Raw genomic sequence first — 20331 nt, forward strand, 5'->3', positions numbered from 1 at the left:
CCGTCTCTGTGGAAAGATATTTTCTAAAAGCAGATTGCAATGGCTCAAAGAGATTATTCTCAGTAAGACAGTCTACGAGCTGCCGTGACACCACTTTTTCCAGAATTTTATAGAAAAATGATAGATTTGATATTGGTTCTAAAAACATTCTGGAATCCCACGCCAACTCATGACAGAAAATTTGCACAATTTATTACCACCCTTGAAAAATGTCTGCTAACTACTGTACGTATTTTATAAACACTACCGAATCCAGAGCCCGTGGATCCCAATGGGCAACACGCTTGTTTAGATCATTTTTCAGATATTTAGCTAAAACAACAGTAGATCCTCGAGTTAAAAACTGTGTGCTTGTTGTACAATTTAGATTTCGTCAGATTATATTTTGGTCCCTTTTGCATATTTTTATGTACATTTGAAATGTAAATTAAAAGTCTTCACTTTCAGTAATTTGTGTGAAAAAGTGATTCTTCTTTGTGGGATGTTATGTTGTGTTTTCTTGTTTTCATCACAATTGTCAATATTTTAATTCAGATGGGACGTGAAGCTGGATTTTCTTGTGTGTGTGAAAGCTACTGTGTCAGTGGTCACAGAGACATATTCTCAACTTTTATTGAAACTACGGATCAGACTGGATGCAGTGTGAGAGTTAGAATGTGATAAAATGACAGCAGGCACAGGGTGGGAAATGAGAAGGAGAAAGGAAGGGGGCTTACATGATAAGAGGGGGACGAACTGATAGAGTGGAAGAAACTGTGTAGAGAAAGAAAATGATTAAAAACAGCAATCACCCGTTGGATACTGATAAACCAACCAGCTGTTAATTGGAAGCGTGCAACTCGTGGGGATATGGTTGGATTAGGTTTTCCTCTTCTCTCCTTCTACTGTTCTCTTCCTTTTTATTCTTGCTCTGTAAACTTAAATGTGTGGCAAACACATTTCATTAACATGAAATGTTAATATATATATATATATATATATATATATATGTATGTGTGTGTGTGTGTGTGTGTGTGTGTGCCAACCAACGGACAGTGTACAGTATACTCAATCTGAGTTTTCTGCTGTTTGGTTCTCACTTTCTGAAATAAACTTTGGAAGATGAAATAACCTTTATTTAAGGAAAAAATAAAACTGGAAGAGACATTAGAGATGAAGAGACAAACGGGGTGAGGATGTGGCTGTTTTTGAGTGATCTAGGCTTTTTTGGGGCATATAAGAGATGGGAGATGGGTGGTGGTCCATAAACAAAGAGCTGACAGCCCACCCATCACCTCGGCAGGTCTGGCTTGTGCTGGATAGATAAAAAAGGGCTGCTGCTTCCTGTATCAACACAATCCATCATCCATCTTTGTCTGCTCACTTACTCGTCTGCACATCAGCCCTCCTGCTCTTGCACCTGCCCATCTGCAGCCTTTACCACCATCTTTCCCAAACTTCCAATTACCACTAATTTTTCCTATTTTATTGTACTTTATGGGTTATGTGTGTTTCATCTCAAGGTTGCACTTGTAATCAGTCTGACCATCGAAGCTGCAGCTTGTTTGGACCCTTGTTCTCAACCTTGGGTCCATGCCTTTCTTGGGGGATTGGGGGGAAGGGGGGTATTCCGTTGTGATGATATCAAATGTGTACATGTTAACATGTTAATAAGATGCATACCAGTTCATTGAAACAAATTAAAAAGGGTTTTCCCCTGTATGGATAAAACAAAGCAAAAGGGAGTCATTTGATATATATATATATATATATATATATATATATATATATATATATATATATATATATATATATATATATATATATATACAGTAGTGTTCAGAATAATAGATTAATCCAGGTTTTGAGTACATTTCTTATTGTTACATGGGAAACAAGGTATCAGTAGATTCAGTAGATTCTCAGAAATCCAACAAGACCGAGCATTCATGATATGCACACTCTTAAGGCTATGAAATTGGGCTATTAGTAAAAAAAAGTAGAAAAGGGGGTGTTCACAATAACAGTAGCATCTGCTGTTGACGCTACAAACGCAAAACTACTATGTTCAAACTGCTTTTTTAGCAATCCTGTGAATCACTAAACTAGTATTTAGTTGTATAACCACAGTTTTTCATGATTTCTTCACATCTGCGAGGCATTAATTTTGTTGGTTTGGAACCAAGATTTTGCTTGTTTACTAGTGTGCTTGGGGTCATTGTCTTGTTGAAACACCCATTTCAAGGGCATGTCCTCTTCAGCATAAGGCAACATGACCTCTTCAAGTATTTTGACATATCCAAACTGATCCATGATACCTGGTATGCAATATATAGGCCCAACACCATAGTAGGAGAAACATGCCCATATCATGATGCTTGCACCACCATGCTTCACTGTCTTCACTGTGAACTGTGGCTTCACTTCAGAGTTTAGGGTAGTCTCACAAACTGTCTACAGCCCTTGGACCCAAAAAGAACAATTTTACTGTCATCAGTCCACAAAATATTCCTCCATTTCTCTTTAGGCCAGTTGATGTGTTCTTTGGCAAATTGTAACCTCTTCTGCACATGTCTTTTATTTAACAGAGGGACTTTGTGGGGAATTCTGGCAAATAAATTAGCTTCACACAGGCGTCTTCTAACTGTCACAGCACTTACAGGTAACTCCAGACTGTCTTTGATCATCTTGGAGCTGATCAATGGGTGAGCCTTTGCCATTCTAGTTATTTGTCTATCCATTTTGATGGTTGTTTTCCGTTTTCTTCCACGCGTTTCTGTTTTGTTTTGTTTTTTTCTTTCCATTTTAAAGCATTGGAGATCATTATAGATGAATAGCCTATAATTTTTTCCCTCTTCTTCTGAACAATGTCTTGAACGTGCCATTTTCCTCAGGCTTTCAAAGAGAAAAGCATGTTCAACAGGTGCTGGCTTCATCCTTAAATAGGGGACACCTGATTCACAGCTGTTTGTTCCACAAAACTGACAAACTCACTGACTCAATGCCACACTACTATTATTGTGAACACCCCCTTTTCTACTTTTTTTTACTAATAGCCAAATTTCATAGCCTTAAGGGTGTGCATATCATGAGTGCTTGGTCTTGTTGGATTTGTGAGAATCTACTGAATCTACTGGTACCTTGTTTCCCATGTAACAATAAGAAGGTGGTGTAGTTTTCTATATGAATGGAGCATCTTTTAATTTAGATTCAAATACATTTTTTGTTTTCTAAAATTATCTTCCTTAACTCAAACTGAAAGCAAATCTCTACAACTTGATATAAATTAATTAAAAATCTAAAATCCAGCTTCCTGATGAAGTGGTGTAGAGGAGGATTTTCTTAAAAAGAAGACCTGAAAGTTCAGCAACAATTTGACAAAAAGTACATTTCAGATGAAAGCCTACATTAGATTTTTGGTGAAAGAAACTTTTGTATTGCTTCATAATCGATGTGAATAAAGTCCAAGACATATTGTTCATGTTTCCATCCCCTGACTTGTCTAAAGAAAACTGGCAATAAAACTGATTATTATTTACAGGTTTTATCAAGTTTTAGAGATTTGCTTTCAGTTTGAGTTTGAGGAAGATAATTTTAGAAATTTTAATTTTTTTTTTTTTTTTTTTTTTGTATTTCTAGTATTTAAAATGGCATAAACAAATTTGAATGTGTGAAATTTCAAGTGTTCCAATACTTTTGGAGGGAACAGTATTCTAACCTTATGATGAGTGCAAAATGAGTGTGATATTATTAGTGTTTTGTTTAAGAATGTTTAATTTTCAATATTGCTGCACTTTGTGTCAAATCATAGTCATATCGTATATCATATTGATATGAAAATTCAGTAAGGTATATCTTCTATTATAAATTCCAAATCTAAGGTGGAACTCTACTAGTGTTTACTAAGGTACACATAAATATCTTTTTTTTTTTTTTTAAGAGAGTAGAGCCACTTAGGTGCCTGGTCTTGAGAACCAGGGATGGTAGGTTGAAAAGCTTTTTGATCCCATGGGAACTCTCCCTACCCACCTAAGCGGCTCAAGAATATGGACAGCATGTACGAGGTCTATTAGAAAAGTATCCGACCTTATTATTTTTTTCAAAAACCATATGGATTTGAATCACGTGTGATTACATCAGACATGCTTGAACCCTCGTGGGCATGCGAGACTTTTTTCACGCCTGTCGGTTACGTCATTCGCCTGTGGGCAGTCTTTGAGTGAGGAGTCGTCCACCCGCTCGTCGATTTTTTTCATTGTTTAGGAATGGCTCAGAGACTGTTGCTTTGTTTGATAAAAATTTTTTCAAAACTGTAAGGCACAACTGAGTGGACACCATTCAATAAATTCAGCTGGTTTTCGGTAAAAATTTTAACGGCTGATGAGAGATTTTGGTCTGGTAGTGTTGCTTTAAGGACGGTCCACGGCGCCTGACGGCGATCTGCGCTTCGAGGCGGCAGCGTCTCGCCGTTTCAAGTTGAAAACTTCCACATTTCAGGCTCTGTTGACGCAGTAAGTCGAGTAGACAGCGTGGCTTCATAGTAAAAGAGTGCAGAAACTAGACTGGCCTGCCTGCAGTCCAGACCTGTCGCCCATTGAAAATGTGTGGTGCATTATGAAGCGCAAAATACGACAACGGAGACCCCGGACTGCTGAACAACTGAAGTCGTACATCATGCAAGAATGGGTGTCATGTTTCTGTCCTGTTTGGGTTCCAGTGTGTATTTTGTCCCCTTGTCTTTTCTTTCAGTCTGCCTTGGTCTTGTCTTTATAGCTTTATTTTTAGCCACTTGATTATTTTCATTCTGGTTTGGTTCTGATTATCTGGTTCATGTATTATTCTGTGGTCCCTGATTTTGGTTCTTTATTGTAGTCTTGGTTTTCTGTATTGCATTTTCAGTTTAGTCATTTATCGCTTTTCTTTGTTTGCTGTTGTCACAAGTTTTATTCTGGGTTACCTTTTACTTTGTTTGTCATATATGTATTGGTTATCTTCAGTTGTAATTATGTATTCTCTGGTTTTGCTTGTTGCTTATCTCCAGCGTTTTATATCTGATTATATTCTATTTGTGATTCATTGCATTCTCTGTTTATTGGTTATTTTGCATTGTCATCTTTTTATCGGTCATTGCATATATTTTTATACTTTATCCATTGTTAGTTCTGTTCCTGTTATTATTATTATTGATCTCCTGTTTTTCCACTTTATTGATTAGTCACATTATTTCCTAGTTTTTCCCCTTTTGTTTTGCTCACTTTAATTATTGTCTGCCTTAAGCACATCACATTTTGCACTGTTAATTTTCCAGTCACTTAGTTCTGTTGGTTTGTCTGCCTTGCGTTTTTTTTCTTCCCTCACTCTCTTGCACATGTTCCTCATCTATCAGCCACGCCCCCTTCCAGATCCTTTGTCCTCACGTGTCATGTTTTCCTCTTTTCCTTATTTAAACTGTCTGTTCACTCCCTCATTGCTCGTTTGTTGATGTTTATAACTTACCAGCACCTCGTCTCTGTCCTGTTTATGCCACGCCGTGTTTTGACTCTGCTCTGTGTATCGGATCCTGCCTTTAGCCTCAGCTCTGAAAAACCCAGTTTGCTCATGTCCTGACCCTGCTTGTTTTTTTTGACCATGTCTTCTGTCTCGCCCCTGCCTGGTACTTTTGCTCCGTGGACTATCTTCCTGTTTACCGAACCCCTGCCTGTAATAAAGACCTGTATTTTTTACTCATACGTCCTTTTTGAAAGCCTGTATTTGTGTCCAGCCTCTGTCTGTGCCTCATCTCTGATCAGCCTGACAATGGGAAAAAATTCCACCTACAAAGCTTCAACAGTTAGTGTCCTCAGTTCCCACATGCTTATTGAGTGCGGGTACTAGATTGGCCTGCCTGCAGTCCAGACCTGTGGCCCATTGAAAATGTGGTGCATTATGAAGCACAAAATATGACAACTGAGACCCCGGACTGTTGAACAACTGAAGTTGTACATCAAGCAAAAATTCCACCTACAAAGCTTCAACAATTAGTGTCCTCAGTTCCCAAACACTTATTGAGTGTTGTTAGAAGGAAATGTGATGTAACACAGTGGTAAACATACCACTGTCCCAGCTTTTTTGAAACGTGTTGCAGGCATCCATTTCAAAACGAGCAAATATTTGCACAAAAACCATAATGTTTATCAGTTTGAACATTAAATATCTTGTCTTTGTGGTGTATTTAATTGAATATAGGTTGAAGAGGATTTGTATATCATTGTATTCTGTTTTTTATCTACATTTTACACAACATCCCAACTTCATTGGAATCAGGGTTGTAATACATTTCATACGAGTATTTCACATTCAGACGCATCTTTGGGTTCAGATTTATTATAGAGTTAGAAATATAATAATAATGAGCATAAGAGGCCTTTTGTTTGGCCACATGAGCACAGCCTCCTGGTTGATGAATATGTGGCATATGTAAGAATTTTATGCATTAAATTTGTATGTTTTAGTACAAATATTTCATGACGATAAATTGAGCAGATGAACAGACAAATTCATGAAGCTTTAGCCTGCTTCGACTTACAGCCTTTTAGTAGAACAGTAAAAACTACATCTGTGGTCCGATCAGACCCCATACCTTAGGATAAGGATTAATGTTGGTGCAATGCATCTCAAACTCAACTGGACGAGCATTCATCATTGATCTTTCTCTATGCCCTAATCTGTCGTGGTGCTCATTTTTTGGCTCGCAGCAAAATCCGTGCATACTGACAAGAGACAAGTGACAGGCATTTTTTTTCCCTTAAGGACATTATGTGAAAAAAGTCACATTTGATGTATTTTGCTCATCAAATCAGACAAAGCAGGAGTCTGACTGAAGTTTGGCAAAGCAGTACTTTCAAAAGCTAACCTGACAAAATATTAAATTGTGATTTAGGAAATTTTAGCCCTTGCAAAATGACCCTTCAGGCCACTATTGTTCGCTCATCAATTTGGGTTTTGTATGAGCATTTGCTTCCTTTCATTGTTGCTCATGGGGAATGCAAATTATGCAAATGGAGATGGGCACCATGAAGAAAAAATGTTGACATCTCCCATCCTTACTGCCCCCTAAATACACACACACATCATGCACGCACCATTCAGTGAGCTCTCATTTGGCCCAGTTTGGTGGGTCTGTCTCTTTTGGCTGTCTCTCAAACATGCTTAAACAATTGCAGCTGTATTGCCTCTGCCCCGTCCTCTGTTCCATCCATTCTGGTCCTTTAGAGTCTCACTGGACAGGTGCTGAGACAGGAAGACAGAACGCTGTCTTCCATGGCAACAAACAATACTTCCTTATCTGACTTTGGAAGAAAGTGAGTCAAAGTTGTCAAAGAACTTAAATAGTTCTTGGTTCTGGTGATTGCCTGCAGCAGCTATACAATGAGTGTTAAATAATTATAGCAAGTTTGCACAATGAATATATGTGTGCTGTGTATTGCTTGGAGTCAAGGGATGACAAGTGTGTGTCAGTCTGATGTTCAGGAAACTTTAAAGGTGCAGTATTTCAGTGTTTCACTGTTTCCTTCACTTCCACCAATCAAAGGGGAATTAAGAGATAGACAATACACCAGGAGAATGAGCTGAGCAGTTCAGCCGGGGAAATAGCACAAGTACCGGATGGAAATGGAAAAATAGGACATCACTTTTGCAACATAATGAAAAAGTGCAGATATCGGTGTCATCAGAGGCTCTGTGTTCTTACACTCGTCAAGCAACTGGGAGTCAACACAGCCACAACGCTTAAGAATTATCCAATAGTGAGTCCTTAAACTCTGCTTCCTGCTGTAGTTTGATATTAAGTACAGTTGATTAAGTAGCTGATTGTAAGAACAGTAAAAAAAATTATGATAGGATCTCATTGCACCCAGAGAATGCAACCTATAAGTGCTAAGTCCCTCTGTAACCGATAAGAGTTTAGCACAGAGATGGCTTTACAGCAGAAGGTGGAGGGCTCTGTGCAGGCTGACAACCACACAATATTATCCTCCTAAGACCCGGAGGTTCTCATGAAACAAAACAGTGTTATGGTCTAGATAACCAAAAATGTTATGTCCACATATGTGAATGCCAGGCCCTAGGAAGTTACATATCTGAGGGGCCTTCAGAGCCACAATTCCTTCACACTTACACAGGTACAGATGATTTCAGTCACACACAAAGTTTGAGATGAAGGATATCTGTCAGTCTGTAAAGATGTTCATTAAATATTAAACATCTCAACTTATACTAAAGCCAGTGGTTTACAAATTGGGTACAAAACCATTGTAGGGGGCCCTGCACATGACTGAGTGCATACACTGCACATGACTGGCTGGGTGCACTGCACATGACTGAGTGGACAAATGTGAAGTGTACAATAACTAAAGTCAGTTGAAGTGGATTCATTCATTCATTCATTTTCTATGCCAGTTATTCAAATTAAGGGTCAGAAGTAGGGTGGGGGTCTTGGCTGAAGCCCATTCCAGCAGCCAGCACTCTGGACAGCCTGCCAGTCTGTTGCAGGTCCACATGTAGACAGTCAAATACATTCACAATCTCACTCACACTTACAGTAAAGTGGATTCAGGTTGGAACAATTATATCACCGGGAGACCTCGGGGGCTGTGAATCAGAATCCATGTCAGCAACATTTATTAAAATGTAATTTATCGGATAACATGAAAGCCTTTTTGCCAGAGAAGAAAAGAAAAACAAGAGATCTTTGTAGATTGTCATGTCATTCCCTCCACCAGCCAACAGAGAGGGTGGAGGTAATGTGTAATGTGATCTTCCTCCCTTTTTTTCCTTGTTATTAATATTACATTGTGATACTGATACAAATTTTGACATTGCTTGATGTCAAGTCTGTGAGCATGCAGTAGTGTTACATCATCCACTGGACCCCTGAATTGTAATGGGTGCTAGATTTCAACGGCCCAGACAGACGGCTGATCCGTTTCTCACCTTTCAAATGTGAATATCTATCTGCCACAGCCAGGTGAAGTGTGAGCAGCTTGCCACTGGGGACGTCACCTAAGGCTGCTGTTATCTCCTCAACCTATTATCAGTTAACAGGAAGTCAATGGAATCCACTGTTCTGGATACTGGAAAAGTGAACTCAAACATATCACAGTATCTTACTACAGTTCAACAACTTGATTTAACTTATTGTAGGTTTAACTAATTTTATACCATAAACTGTACATGGAGAGGGGCCAAATGTAGCAGAATCTGTCATTTGAATCATTCCGGTCTGTGCGTAGTGGTTATCACAGCAACAACACTCTCTAAAGCAGTGAATGTCCTCCTGTTGACTTTGGATACAGACTCACTGCTGCTGTTACTTGACTTCAGTGTTGTTAGACAAATAAACTATTTTGATAGTTCTGGTTCTCTCACAGCTGAGATAGTTTATCTCACCATCAACATTTTCTGTAGTAAAATATGGCATACCACAAGGTCCTGTTTTTGGCCCTTTTGTGGTCATTCACAAATGCTGAACAACCTTTTCCTGCTACATGACTGACACATGGCTTGACATGCCAGTTAAAGCAAATTATGTCTGTCCTATTAAGAACATGAAGGCTGAAGTAAAAAAACGAATGTCACATACTTGTAAAATTCAACAAAGAGAAGAAACTAAAACTCTTGCTGTGACTCTTGACACCATCTTGTTCTTTGGTCTGTATTTTAGACAAATTACAAACAATGCTGTTTTGATTTGTGTAATTTGGTATAACTCCATCCCATTTTCCAAATACATTGTTTCATCCAACAGTGATTACTGTAACCTTCAAATACAGTAGTGTTAAGAATAATAGTAGTGCTATGTGACTAAAAAAAAATTAATCCAGGTTTTGAGTATATTTCTTATTGTTACATGGAAAACAAGGTACCAGTAGATTCAGTAGATTCTCACAAATCCAACAAGACCAAGCATTCATGATATGCACACTCTTAAGGCTATGGAATTGGGCTATTAGTGAAAAAAAAAGTAGAAAAGGGGGTGTTCACAATAATAGTTGCATCTGCTGTTGACGCTACAAACTCAAAACTATTATGTTCAAACTGCTTTTTTAGCAATCCTGTGAATCACGAAACTAGTATTTAGTTGTATAACCACAGTTTTTCATGATTTCTTCACATCTGCGAGGCATGGAGTCAACCAACTAGTGGCACCTTTCAGCTATTATTCCACTCCAAGATTCTGTAACAACATTCCACAATTCATTCACATTTCTTAGTTTTGCTTCAGAAACAGCTTTTTTGATGTCACCCCACAAGTTCACAATTGGATTTAGGTCCAGGGATTCGGCAGGTCACTCCAAAACATTAATTTTGTTGGTTTGGAACCAAGATTTTTCTCGTTTTGTTATGTGTCGACGTGGGTTGAGGAGCGGACCTGCGTCAGACGGAACCCAGCGCTACAAATAACCAGAAAAGCGGTTCCAAAAACAATATATTTATTTCACCCGCTGGTACATAAAAAGTGTAAAAACAGAAATAGCGTCCTTCTGGTGGAGTGAAGGCTGGCACGCTCTCCAGCGCCCAAAAGGATCGAAGCCCGGCGCTCCTGGACCCACTACCACCGCCAAACACCCCCCAGGTGGACATGACAAACCGACTCTCTACGAAGCATAGAAGAGGTGAGGTAAGTTAGCAGTTACAACCAATATCCTTCAAAAGACACACACTATCAGCAACACATGCAGGCCTGCATTTTAAGCTCTATGCAAATGAGCAGCCTCTCACAACAGGTGGAGGACCACTTGTCCGCATGCCACAGCAGTGAGAAGCAAGCTGCACAATTCTCATCACAATTCAAGTATACTGCGTAACAAAATACCAAGTTACTATCAACAATTAGTCAAACACTTAATCACCTTTGATGTGTGCTGACAGCATGTGTCCCTCACCCTTCCTTGCTTCATGGGCTCGATGTGTCAAACCCAGGCGCGGTCCTCAGCATCTCACAAACGAACATCACAAGGTCGAGTTCCCGGCAGTTCTGCTTGAATCACACATGACTTAAATGCAGAACGCCGTCCAATTATCTGCTTCAGCTGAAAGTCTTTAAGGTTGCATGTGAGCACCATTCACAGGTGCTGCACATGATGTTGATGAGGGTGAAGGATTCTTCAGCCAGCACCTTCTCCACAGACAAATCAGTTCTCATGCCACCTGGAGAGCAAAGAAAAGAAAATAACACCAAAATATCCAGCCACACCCCCCAACACACAACAGTACCCCCCCCCCCCCTTTAACGGGAAGCCTCCCGACGACCGAACAGACCAGGCCCGAGAACAGCACCTCCCTCCGGGGTCCTCGTCAGGAAGCAGACAGCACCACGCTCCCAAGGTCCACCACAGACAGCAGGACAGGGCACCGCAGCTGGAAGGCTGGCTGGCATCAACAAAAGCCCCAAAACATTCCCCAGTACAATCCAACACACAGAAAAAACACAAAACCCACCCAAAACCTCCCCAGGGGACCGTCCCATCAAACCCCGGGAAGAAAAGAAAAACACCCAAACGCAAAAACCCAACACAACCCCACAAACACAATACAAACATAAATGCATAAAAGAAAAATAACAAACAACCCCCCCAGAACGACCTGCAGAGCCCAACCCCCCCAGAAGGCCTTTACCGCCAGTTCCAGGAGGAACAGCCAGAACCAGAATCCCACACAGGTCCCCAGGTATACATGGAGCAAACGGCGCCCCCCAGAGGACCGTACCATCAACCCCAGGAGGTACCCTCCCCACAACCCCTGGAACCCCAGACTCGGCCACACTTGGCTAGTTGGCCCTAAGCCAATTCCCCCCCAGAGGACCGTCCCATCAACCCTGGAGGTGGAACCCAGAAGGAAACAGAACAAAATCAAAACTCAACCCCCGGAGGACTACAAAAACAACCCCGGGGGGATATAAAACGACCGTAAACCCTGTTACCCTCCCCGGCACCCCGAAAGACCCCAGGTCCCTCCCAGAGCCCCTCGGTGGCTCAATTTTGGCGAACGGCTCAAAACATGAAGCCGGGGAAGGGAACAGGAAAAACTAACCCAGCCCCAACCCCAAGGCGCAGCGGAGAACCGGAAATACGTCCGGTGCCCCAACTCGACCATACCCCAGCCTCTCGGGAGGGGTGGAACTACCGAAATGGCAAATGGCAACAGATCGGCCCACCCCTCCGACTGAGGTATGTCTCCGCTGCACCACACCCCGGCAACACCAATGACGAACGGTACAAAGGCTCACCGAGGCTGGAGTGGAACCGGGCCCTAACCAAACCAAGAAAAACGCCCCTAACACCCCCCCCCCCCCCCCCCCCAGGTGCAGAGGTCTTCTGAGAACGCTCAGCGTGACCAACCTGCACCTCCCCACAACCCACAAGACAAACGGTCTTGGGGCAAGTGAGGTTGGGGTTAGGGATGTAGGGAAATAAAAAACAACAAAATAAAACGACCCAACAATCCAAACAGAAAATACCTAAAAACACATAAAACATTAACGATTAAGTGAGCCCTTACGGGCTTCTATCCGCCCTAACATTCACTCCACCAGACACGCCTCTGACTCCCCAAACACATTATAACCCCTATTTAAAGAAAACAAAACATTAACCCGTACTAGATTTTCTTTTTTTTTTGTGTGTGTTATTTTGCCTGTCCCAGAACACCTGGAGATACGTCACCATTATTTTTCTTGACGTTTATATGTCGGGGCAATACAGTAATCTCTGCTCGTCCGAGCTGCATGGGCTCGTCAACAGGAGGAGCCAGAGGTCCCGTCGGAGGAGCCTCAGTGGAGCGAAGAAGAGGCAGCCCAGATTTGTGTCGGGGAAAGCCCCGAGACGAAAAAACCCGCTCTGATGGCCGCCCTCTCTCGCGTCCACGCTCCTTCATCCGATCATCTAGACGACTCACCAACGATATTAGCTCATCTAAATCGTTTGGCTCGTCACGGACTGCCGGCTCATCTTTTAATGACTCATTTAACCCATCTACAAACATTCCTCGTAAAGCTGCGGCGCTCCAACCTGACTGAGCAGAAACCAGAGAACATTGCATCACCACACAAGGCTCCGGACGACAAACAATCAGTTCGGATGCCAAATCTCTGGGTGACGGAGTTATCTGCACTAGTATCGATGGTGCCGCAGCTGGAGCAGCAGGAAGCGGAATGGCTTGCGCTGCAAGCTCCGTAACACGGGCGTCTGTTTGTTTAATTTGGTTTGCGAGATGCTGTAATTGCTCCCATATTTTCTCCAAGTGTTCTTGAACTTTTTCGGCAAAAGGAACCGCCTCTGCCGCTGGGTCCATTATGGAATGGCCGGGAACTACTGTTATGTGTCGACGCGGGTTGAGGAGCGGACCTGCGTCAGATGGAACCCAGCGCTACAAATAACCAGAAAAGCGGTTCCAAAAACAATATATTTATTTCACCCGCTGGTGCATAAAAAGTGTAAAAACAGAAATAGCATCCTTCTGGTGGAATGAAGGCTGGCACGCTCTCCAGCACCCAAAAGGATCGAAGCCCGGCGCTCCTGGACCCACTACCACCGCCAAACACCCCCCAGGTGGACACGACAAACCGACTCTCTGCGAAGCATAGAAGAGGTGAGGTAAGTTAGCAGTTACAACCAATATCCTTCAAAAGACACACACTATCAGCAACACATGCAGGCCTGCATTTTAAGCTCTATGCAAATGAGCAGCCTCTCACAACAGGTGGAGGACCACTTGTCCGCATGCCACAGCAGTGAGAAGCAAGCTGCACAATTCTCATCACAATTCAAGTATACTGCGTAACAAAATACCAAGTTACTATCAACAATTAGTCAAACACTTAATCACCTTTGATGTGTGCTGACAGCATGTGTCCCTCACCCTTCCTTGCTTCACGGGCTCGATGTGTCAAACCCAGGCGCGGTCCTCAGCGTCTCACAAATGAACATCACAAGGTCGAGTTCCCGGCAGTTCTGCTTGAATCACACATGACTTAAATGCAGAGCGCCATCCAATTATCTGCTTCAGCTGAAAGTCTTTAAGGTTGCATGTGAGCACCATTCACAGGTGCTGCACATGATGTTGATGAGGGTGAAGGATTCTTCAGCCAGCACCTTCTCCACAGACAAATCAGTTCTCATGCCACCTGGAGAGCAAAGAAAAGAAAAGAACACCAAAATATCCAGCCACACCCCCCAACACACAACACATTTCCTAGTGTGCTTGGGGTCATTGTCTTGTTGAAACACCCATTTCAAGGGCATGTCCTCTTCAGCATAAGGCAACATGACCTCTTCAAGTATTTTGACATATCCAAACTGATCCATGATACCTGGTATGCGATATATAGCCCAACACCATAGTAGGAGAAACATGCCCATATCATTATGCTTACACCACCATGCTTCACTGTCTTCACTGTGAACTGTGGCTTGAATTCAGAGTTTGGGGGTCATCTCACAAACTGTCTGCGGCCCTTGGACCCAAAAAGAACAATTTTACTTTCATCAGTCCACAAAATATTCCTCCATTTCTCTTTAGGCCAGTTGATGTGTTCTTTGGCAAATTGTAAACTCTTCTGCACATGTCTTTTATTTAACAGAGGGACTTTGCAGGGGATTCTTGCAAATAAATTAGCTTCACACAGGCGTCTTCTAACTGTCACAGCACTTACAGGTAACTCCAGACTGTCTTTGATCATCCTGGAGCTGATCAATAGGTGAGCCTTTGCCATTCTGGTTATTCTTCTATCCATTTTAATGGTTGTTTCCCATTTTCTTCCAAGTGTCTCTGTTTTTTCTTTTTTGTCCATTTTAAAGCATTGGAGATCATTGTAGATGAACAGCCTATAATTTTTTGCACCTGCGTATACGTTTTCCCCTCTCCAATCAACTTTTTAATCAAACTACGCTGTTCTTCTGAACAATGTCTTGAACGTCCCATTTTCCTCAGGCTTTCAAAGAGAAAAGCATGTTCAACAGGTGCTGGCTTCATCCTTACATAGGAGACACCTGATTCACACCTGTTTGTTCCACAAAATTGACGAACTCACTGACTGAATGCCACATTACTATTATTGTGAACACCCCTTTTCTACTTTTTTTTTTACTAATAGCCCAATTTCATAGCCTTAAGAGTGTGCATATCATGAATGCTTGGTCTTGTTGGATTTGTGAGAATCTACTGAATCTACTGGTACCTTGTTTCCCATGTAACAAAAAGAAATATACTCAAAACCTGGATTAATCTTTTTAGTCACATAGCACTACTATTATTCTGAACACTACTGTATATTAAGAAAAAATGCTTGCTTTGTTATGTATACCTGAAATTTTGTGAAAAGTCAGACACTTAAAACAGTGTTGTACTCATTATTGACAGCAGTCTAATGGCTTTGTTTCGCAACCTCAAACTTTTTAGAGTGAATTACCTATTTCTACTCATAGACATGACAAATGAGCTTCATCATCTGTTCATGATGAACTCGTAGATGCATATCATCAGCTCTAATGGTGACTTTCAGTCACACGTGGCCAAAGTATTTGAGACCCCTGAACTCACCGTCCACTCCATTAACTCCAGTATCTCAGCTGCTGACACTAGCATCATCCCTCTAATGTTACATATCAAACCACTGTGGTCAGCACTCTGTGTAGTCCGAGTGACACAAGCAGTTGTGCACTGGGAGAAAAACAGTGTCCTGGCAGTCATGCAAAAGAATGTGTGTTGTTGGTCATGTGACACAACGCCTCTGATTGACCTTAAACCGGAAAGAGTAAGGTTATGTGTGAGGCCAAAAAGGTTCATCTCTGTTAACAGCGTCCTTTCCAATCTATACACAGCTCTCACTCTTCAACCTCCTGGGAACTCTACTCCCTGTCTGATTGGCTTAAGGGCTCCAACACAGGAAAAGAAAAGACTGACCAAAGCATAGAGAACCATTGTTGGCAGTGCAGACATCAAAAAGCCACTTTTTAGGAATGTTAGCTGGGAAATAAAAAAATCTCTCCAGGAAATGCTATAGTTGGTAACATTAATAGATGCCTTATTGTACACATTCTCACTCATCAAAACCTTGTCTACTGTAGTCCAACAGGCAAAGGTGTCCCAGTCTTCAAGCATGTGTTTGAGGGTTGATGACTACAGAGATGGAAAGGGTTCAAGTTGCAAGTTAAACAAACAGCAAGACATTTTGAATACCAAACCCTGAGGTTTGTTTGAGCTAAGTGAATTTGTGTAAATTTGCAGAAGTAACTTAATTTTCAGAGAAAACAAATAGCACAATCTTAATTGCATGTATTTGCAGTCAATTTACCATATGAGAAAGATGAAGTGAGACTGATAGAAGGACCAACGATTTGTGGAGTCTGCCACCACAATTATCACTGCCCTTTACACTGTTATACAAATAATGAATGTTTATGAGTTCAATGGTATGACTATTTCATGAGGTGAACGCTGGAACATGGTATGTTCCAACTTTCACCGAATTAAACATTTGTTCCATTGAAAGAACATTCATTAAAAACATTGAAAAAGCATTCATTATTTGTTTTATATAACAGCTAAAACAGATTCTTGTCATTTGATATTTTATTAATTTATAAACAGCAGAAAAGGGACTTAGATTTTGGTGTTCCACTGCTGCTAAAGTCCAACACAAACTTTAAATAGGAGTCTAAATTGTGACGTGTAGTCCGGTGATGCTGTGCACTGACTTTGTACTTCCATAAAAAAATAAATAAAAAAAAAATTGTGTGATTTCTCAGTCCATCGAAAAATCATGTCAGCTTTTCATCTGAACAGCTCTTCATGCAGCCAGCGGAGTGGATTGTGTGTGTGTGTGTGTGTGTGTGTGTCACAAGAACTAGCACGATCAATTAGCTCAATCAAATCGGCGTCCCGCTTGTGTCGTCCCACGTGCGCGGTGCATGCGCGCTCACACAACTGGGACAGCGCTTGTGCACCAGTGTGCTACCAAAAAAAAAAAGACTGTGTGCTTCCTCAGTGCAACGAAAGAAATCACATCAGACCAGCTTTTCATTCTAAAGTCCTGCTAACAGCCTCCAGACGGCTTACAGTACAGTGGATTTGTTTTGTGTGTGTGTGTGTGTGTGTGTGTGTGTGTGTGTGTGTGTGTGTGTGTGTGTGTGTGTGTGTGTGTGTGTGTGTGTGTGTGTGTGTGTGTGTGTGCATGCAGAGTGCAATGGTACCAAATGTATGGAACCAAATTTGCACTCTAAATGGAACCAAATTACACTCTAAATGCAATGCAACACAAATGGGATGAATAATCCATGTCATGTGACATACAAATCTCCAATCAAATGACAAGGATCCACTCAGCCGTTATATAATAGTCCAGAATAAATAAGCAAATGGACCTGCAAAAAACACTGTATCATTTCAGATATGTGAAACTAATGCATATTACAGTAGTATAGTATATGCAGGGCATTTATTTGTCAGCATGAACCATCCTTCTTTCAGTCTTTTGTAAGGCTCACCACTGCAGACCCAGTGTGCATGCAGATTACACAGAATGCCCTTCCTGATGCAACTCCACATTACATGTAGCATGAGCATGGGTGGTGTCAAACCAAGAACCTTCTGTTTCAGGAGCAAGTGCACTGACAGCTTGCCAACATACTGTCCACAGTACTAAACACACTTTTTGTAATATTGCAGATGTTGGTTGGACTTTTTTGTGTAATAAATAAAATTAAAATGATAAAAGAAACAGTTATATTGTATTAGCTGTTCATTATTTTATATGATAATCTTACAATATGTGGACCCGGATTTGATTCCCCATCAGGAACAAGACATTTAATCTGCATTGTTCCAGTCCACCCCACTGCAAATACATACTGGCCGTGGCTGGGGAGGTAACTTGCTATGGACTACGATCCCATATGGGGAGTAGACTATTAAATATGTTATGATACAGAATCTGGAGACAAACATGAGTACCTGTGGACCTCAGCCTACATACACTGAAAAAGGAAGCAACTTAATTGAATTGTTTCAACTGGTAAAACCTAAATAAATTAAGTTCTTTGAAATAAAGTTAATGTATGTACTAATCTAAAATGGTAAATGGACTGCATTTATATAGCACTTTTCCATCTGCATCAGAGGCTCAAAGCGCTTTACGGTTATGCCTCACATTCACCCCGATGTCAGGGTGCTGCCATACAAGGCGCTCACTACACACCGGGAGCAATAGGGGATTAAGGACCTCGCCCAAGGGCCCTTGATGATTTTCCAGTCAGGCGGGTATTTGAACCGAGGATCTTCAACACTTTAACCACTAGACCATCACCTCCCCCTCCCCTAATTTATTAACTTAGCTTACCTGACTCATGTGTGGACACTTTGCAAAAGCTGAACGCAGGCTTGATGTGGGTTCATTCAGTGCTGGAAAAGATGCAATTATTCAGCATTACAGTGCTCATCCACACACAAGTCAACAAACACAGTATGCACTGCAGTTGCTCAAATTTTTACCACATGGAAGGTAGCCACATGGAAAAGTAATGGCACTGCCTGATAGAGAACATTCCAAGCTTTAACCATATATGCAATTCAACATATCTTACTTGTTATTGAAAGGAGGCAAAACCTTTCAGCTGATCATCTCAGCTTTGGCACCATTTGTGTTCTTCCAGGAGGTTGCGTTGATGGATTGCATATTTTTATAATGCTCTGTATTCCAAAATCTTAGAGGCATGCAGTTTATTTTCTGATTTGCAGTGTTGAAACTTGAATATATTTACCTCAGGAGTGATGTCACTCACAGTCACGCCTAACGACTTCCAAGGTACAGTAAGTGGAATATAGAATTTATCTCCTTTTGTTACTGTTTCTGCATCTTCAGTCTCTCGTAAATGTTCAAAGGTTTGCAAGACACTCTTGTAAGATCAGAAGAATGTTTACCTTTGTGAGGTAACATTTATGCTGTGCTACCATATATAAAATGAATGTCTGCATTAAATAAAGGATTGTATTGGAATATATCATATTGCATAGAATTGAATCATCTCATACTGAAAAGTATTGTCAAGAAATTGTATCATTTTTTAAGGTGAGATGCACACATCTACAGTAAACACAAAGTGGTACACGTCCATTTTTCTGACACTAAGAAGTTGCCTTGATGCTTTGCACATTTCAGCATATGTCTACCAACCAACAGCTGGCACATTGTATTGTGAAACTAGTCAGTTGCACAAAAACTCTTTTTTATCATATTCATAAAGGCACTTTTAAGCAGTCTATATCCTTGATGAACAGTTTGCTAGACCTATAATATCATCAGTTTTGATACGTTATTGTTGTTTGAGAATTTAACGAGTGAGAATATAATTTTAATTTAATTTATTTTCATTTATATAGCGCAAAATCACAACAAAGTTGCCTCAAGGCACTTCACACAAGTAAGGTCTAACCTTACCTGATAGTGTATAGAACACTATCTGGTTTAAGACCTTTTTTTAAAACATTTTTGTTTCACATTAAATTTCACATTAAATGGACACAATTGCATATTATCACACAAGTCATCAGAGCAACTCTAAAATGACTTGTTTTGTTTTGTCATTGTTGTTTGTTGCTGTTGTTGTTGTTGTTGTTGTTTGTTTTTTGACAAACTACTGATCAATAGAGTGTGAAAGTATTTGGTGATTATTTTACTTTTAATCATTTTTAATTGTATTATTCATCTTTCAAATGGCAAAACAATTCAGTTCCGCCCAGAACACACTCTTCTACCACCAGATCTGGTCAAATCATTTCATCAGCATCATTTCATGCTGTTTGATGAACTTTAGTTTATCACGCCTCTAAAAATGGAGAGACAATGTATAAAAAAATAGCTGTGACTTCTCAATGATTACTGTAATATTTTTTACACCACTTGAATTCAGGCTGAAAATAAATATTGTATTTGGCAAAACAGGCAAAATTACAAAACATGTTACAATTCAATGACTCATGGACGAGAGTATATATAAATAGAATGAAAGGAAAGAAGAGGGATAACGACAGGAGACTGTTGTGGGGGTAAAAGCAAGGCATTTGAGAGACGTGCGAGTGAAATGGGTTCCTATTCGATAGCAGAGGAGCATTTAGAGCAGTGGTGGGAATGTGGAAACAAATGAGTGCAAATGAATCATTTTGTCCCACAATGGGCTCTAACTCGCAGTTCCCAGACGCTGTCACCACAAGGCTAAAACACTCTAACGTCTGTCGCTGGAGCGCCTTCCGGCCTCTGGGGTGTAAGGTTTATTTAACTTATTCTGCATAGCAAAACCTGCACACCTTTACACTCACCCC

Source organism: Thalassophryne amazonica, chromosome 3 (assembly GCF_902500255.1).
Source record: "Thalassophryne amazonica chromosome 3, fThaAma1.1, whole genome shotgun sequence".
Classification (NCBI taxonomy): Eukaryota; Metazoa; Chordata; class Actinopteri; order Batrachoidiformes; family Batrachoididae; genus Thalassophryne; species Thalassophryne amazonica.